We start from the raw sequence: 5,156 nt of genomic DNA on the forward strand, positions 1-5,156 counted from the left end.
TAGAACCCTTTTGAAAAACCATCTATAGCATATTCATCAATCTGAAGAATGATGCATAGAACCCTTTAATCCTGCAAATGGTTCTTGAGTGTTCATGGTTCTATATAGAACCATTTTCTTTACTAAAGAACCCTTGAACAAACATCAACCATATACAGTATTTTGCCAAAAGTATTCACTCACTTCCACTGTACAGGTGTATAAAGCCGAGCCCCTAGGCCTGCAGACTGCTTCTACAGACACTAGTGAAAGAATGGGTCGCTCTCAGGAGCTCAGTGAAGTCCAGCATGGTACTGTGATAGGATTCCACCTATGCGACAAGTCCAGTCGTGAAATTTCCTCACTACTAAATATTCCACAGTCAACTGTCAGTGGGATTATAACAAAGTGGAAGCGATTGGGAACGACAGCAACTCAGTCACGAAATGGTCAGCCAAGTAAAATGACAGAGCGGTCAGCGGATGCTGAGGCACATAGTACGCAAGAGGTCGCCAACTTTCTGCAGAGTCAATCACTACAGACCTCCAAACTTCATGTGGCCTTCAGATCAGCTCAAGGACAGCATATAGAGCTTCATGGAATGGGTTTCCATGGCCGAGCAGCTGCATCCAAGCCTTACATCACCAAGCGCAGTGCAAAGCGTGGAATGCAGTGGAGTAAAGCGCCGCCACTGGACTCTAGAGCAGTGGAGACGAGTTCTCTGGAGTGACCAATCACGCTTCTCCGTCTGGCAATCCAAAGGGCGAGTCTGGCTTTGGCAGTTGCCAGGAGACGGTACTTGTCTGACTGCACTGTGCCAAGTGCAACGTTTGGTGGAGGGGGGATCATGGTGTGGGGGTGTTTTCAGGAGTTGGGCTCGGCCCCTTAGTTCCAGTAAAAGGAACTCTTAAAGCTTCAGCACCAGGAGATTTTGGACAATTTCATGCTCCCAACTTTGTGGGAACAGTTTTCTTGTTCCAACATGACTGCGCAATGAAAATAGGTTTTGTGTTTGAGAGCTGCCAATATCTTATTTCAGCCCTAGACAATAGTGCACCTAATGTAAAAACAAGATTGCATTTTCTTGCAAGTCATAAAAGCCCTTGCAAACCAAATCTAATATAGCTCAATGTATTCCTTGAAAGATCTTATTTTCACCAAAAATATAGTAATCAAATCAGCATTGTGTCTGTAATACCAGTAAGGATGCCAGTGAGTTCACTAAAGCTGTAATCATATAGTGATTTCAACTCCTACACATGGATGAGCTTCACAGGACACGTTTGTCTTTCATATATCTGATATTTTGAGCACTTATCATGACTTTATTAAAGGGAAGTTTTTACGGTCTTATTGTGCTCCTCTCACTGTCACAACAGATAAGAGATGATGAAAATCAGCCGGAGCCTTTTTACCTTTGTCCTGCATGCACCCCTGCTTTACATCTTCTGCCTACTTTATTTTTCCTCCCAACTTTTATTACCTAAACCATTTTTAAACTGGCTTGCTGCAGTCATTCATGTTGTTGCAGTGAGGTCCTTTGAGGTCTACTATTACAAATATGCAATATGTAAATCCAAACTGTAAACTTTGGGATGTTGATTAAGGACATAACACATTTGTTGAAGTGAAATTAAAACTTTATTTCAAATTCAGCTATATTTTTAAAATTGTTTCATCAGTGATGTGATCATTTTGTCAGGATACAGCCAGATATCATTGGGGCTACAGTCAAGGTCAGACATAACTGGGCCTTATTACAGTTGGGTTTGGACAGAATTTTGTCAGAATACAGTTGGATTCAAACATAATTCTGCCAGGCTTCAGTCAAGTTTAGACCTAACCGTGTTGAGTTATAGTCAGATTTAGACATAACTGTGTTGGGTTACAGTCATATTGAGACATAACTGTGTTGGGTTACAGTTGGGTTTGGACAGAGTTTTATCAGGCCACAGCTGGATTCAAACACAATTCCACTGGGCTACAGTTAAGTTTAGACATAACTGTTTTGGGATACAATTGAGTTTTGATATAACTGTGTTGGTGTACAGTCAGTTTTAGACTTAACTGTGTTGAGTTACAGGTGAGTTTGGACAGAATGTTTTCAGGCCACAGCTGGATTCAAACACAATTCTGCTGTGCTAGATACGTTTGACCTAACAAACAAAATTCCTTCCTTTCTGTAGCCAAACAGAATTCTGCCTAAACCGGACTCATTCTGTTGGGCTAGTCATTTTTAGACAGAACTTTTTTTTAGGGTTACAGTCGGATATTGAAGGAATTTTTGACTTAGCGTTTTTGGATACAATCAGGTTTAGACAAATTTCCCCAGGTTACAATTGTACTTAGACAGAATTAAATTGGGCTACTGTTGGGTTGGTACTGAAATTTGACAAGCTACATTTAGGTTCAGACCGAATTTTGTTGGCAGGCACACAAGCATGGATTGAAAACTTATACAAGTCCAGAACAACCCACAGGAATATGTTATCAGGGTATATTTTAATTGGATCATAATTTCAGGCCCATTTTAAATTCTATGCCTGATCACTTAGATTTTTGGGGTCTTGGACCACTGTTCTTTTGAACACTAAAGGCAAGTTAAATGCAATCAGTAGTGTCAGCTATTGTCATTTCATGGAGAATTATAAGGCTATTTTATAAATATTGCTCTGACTTTATTGAGCACTGCAAGTAATTATGGAACATGTTTCACTTTTTCCAGTAATAAGGGTCACTGTGTCTGAGTAGGTATGCTTAATATGTAGCTGTGCATCACCTCAGTCAACTTGCAGCAGAACTCTTTTGCCTGGTCTAGTAAGTCTAGAGGGTCACAGATAGAGAGTGAGAGATTTAATAGTCTGAAAGCAGAGCTAAAGAGTCAAAATGGGTGAAAATCAAAGAGATTGAGATGGTGAAGAATGGGGTTATTTCACAGCAATGCAGCCTTGTGTATGAATTATATAGACAGGGCAGAGGGGGCAGAAGAGCTTAAAGCGAAGGGGCTTTTCTGCATATCTGAATAGATTTAGATAAAAAATGGAATGGAAAGGTTTTTTTTTTATTCATCAGATTAAACAGCTCACCTTCATCCCTTTTTTCTCCATTGAACAGAATTCTCTCACCGCCAGCATAAGTGCACCATTTGACTAGATTAGATTTTTTGTGCCATAATAGACAATTTAATGTCATGCACTTCAGTTTTATGTGGGCATTCTGGCTGCATAAAGAGAAAGAATTGGACATCTCGTCTACAGTATGTGAGTGAGTGAATGAATGAAGGCTTGAATGCCATAGATACAGATGTGGAGAGCCAGATGTGACATTGTTGTCATTGAAATTTGGAGGATGTACCTGTCCTACAGTAAGAATTCAGAGATTTTTAGCAATGGCTCAACCAAATATTTGTCAGCGCACTCTGTAAGGGCTGTCAGAAAGATAGAAGCAGAGATGCTAGCGAGGGAGTGAAAATGAGAGGAACTTTGTGGAGAGGCAGAGTGAGAGAGAGTGAGAGCGAGTAAGTAGAAGGAAAGGGCAAATGAAAATGAGGCAGAGAGCTGAGAGAGAGAGAGAGAGAGAGAGAGAGAGAGAGAGAGAGAGAGAGAGAGAGAGAGAGAGAGAGAGAGAGAGAGAGCGAAGCACAATGCAGGGGAAAAAACAAAGAGACGTGTGGGTTATCAGCCCGTCTTCTGTTCGCTCATCAGGATCGCCGCTGGCAAATGGGGACGGAACACTCCAGAAAAGGCGAGAGGGCGTTGTCGGGTGGCGCCACGCCCCGAAAAGTTGCCAGCATCCCTGCGTCTGCGTTTGGGGTGGACAGCGGAGGATGACACTGCAGGTCAGCTGATTGCTGTGTCACGAAGCTGCTGCTGGCTTTCGCAAGTGCCAGTGCTCTGGCTAGACGCTGTGGAGTTTTTATTTTTTTTCCCCCTTCCCTTTCCTCCCAGACGCAGTGCGGCACAGCCAGACGGCTGCAGACGGAGGCAGAGGAGCGCACAGCTGCATTCTCCGGACTCCGTCCTGTGCTTGCCCTGGTACCAAAAACACAAGAACATGCCAGATCGTTTTCTCCAGGTGGAATGGTGGAGATCGGATGAGGAGGAAAGGAAAAACGGCAAATTGCACCAAATTTGGGATTACGCTGACATCTCGGAGGAAAAATAAAGAATTTGTGGTGTGGAATTTTCGGCTGATACTGCTGTGGTGGCTCAGTGGCTCGCCGCTGCACTGCCTGCAAGAAGAGAGAGGTAGAAGGAGAGCTCCCTTCGCCATCAGGTTCTATGGCAAAGCCGATGATGCTGGAGCAAGTAATAGAACTCTATACGCCTTTATGTTCCAAATGCAGTCAGACTGTGGTCTCGCCAGGCCTGTTTGCGTGGGCCGGTCCTGCTTCTCCTTCTTGTTCTGTTTCTAGATCTTGTGGCTTCTTTCCATACGATTCGGTGCTCCCTGAATGCCGAAAAGACCGAAAAGCCAGTGTGCGCACGGCGAACAGAGACAGAGTGCACAGCGCTGAGCCAGACATGCTGACCTAAATCAGTCCCAGCCATGTCTGGACTCGGCTGTAGTGAGTGAGGGAGGAGAGGGGTGTAGCCAGAGCATGAGCGTGCAAGAGAGAGTGAGTGCAAGTGAGATAGAGAGAGGGAGAGAGAGACATCGCTCGCTTTGCACAGCTGTAATATCAGCCTGCGAAAGGTTAAAAATGTGCCCTTTCGTTCCAAACTTCTCCCCTTCCTTGCATTTTCTCGTTTGTCCTCAGTTGCCCGTCTGTAGCTGCGCTCTTATCTGTCTGCCGGTAGGGATGGAAAGGGAAGAGAGCGAGCGAGGGAGTATGTGAGGGAAGGGAGGGGGTGCTTATGCTGATGCTTTCTGTTCCATTCTCTTTCTATCTCTCTCTTTCTCTCTCTCTCGCTGTGCTTATTCCCATCAGTCGCTTTTTTCACAGTCGCTGCAGTGTCTGGGTTGTGCGGGTGCATCAGTGTCACATAGGAGGAAATGCATCATCCCTACAACAAAGAGTGCACACACAAACACAGCGCTGCACCTCTAGAGAAAGGTAAGATGCTCAGGATTGAGTCTGCTGCAGGCAAAATGTGCTGACTCCCCTGTGAATGCATGCAAGTGTGCATATGTGTTTACAGTAACCTCATACCCCTCCTGGCTTTCTCCCTGATCAG

The 5,156-nt window shown here is 44.2% G+C and overlaps 1 long non-coding RNA gene across 1 annotated transcript; it reads left to right on the forward strand.

The window, feature by feature from the left end:
- Nucleotides 1–3,379: 3,379 nt before the first annotated feature.
- LOC108433815 lies at nt 3,380–4,665 on the forward strand. Its single transcript, XR_005129742.1, has 2 exons — nt 3,380–3,817; nt 3,927–4,665. It is a non-coding gene; the product is annotated as an uncharacterized LOC108433815 (long non-coding RNA).
- The last annotated feature ends 491 nt before the right edge of the window (nt 4,666–5,156 follow it).

Source organism: Pygocentrus nattereri, chromosome 27, assembly GCF_015220715.1.
Source record: "Pygocentrus nattereri isolate fPygNat1 chromosome 27, fPygNat1.pri, whole genome shotgun sequence".
NCBI classification, from domain to species: Eukaryota; Metazoa; Chordata; class Actinopteri; order Characiformes; family Serrasalmidae; genus Pygocentrus; species Pygocentrus nattereri.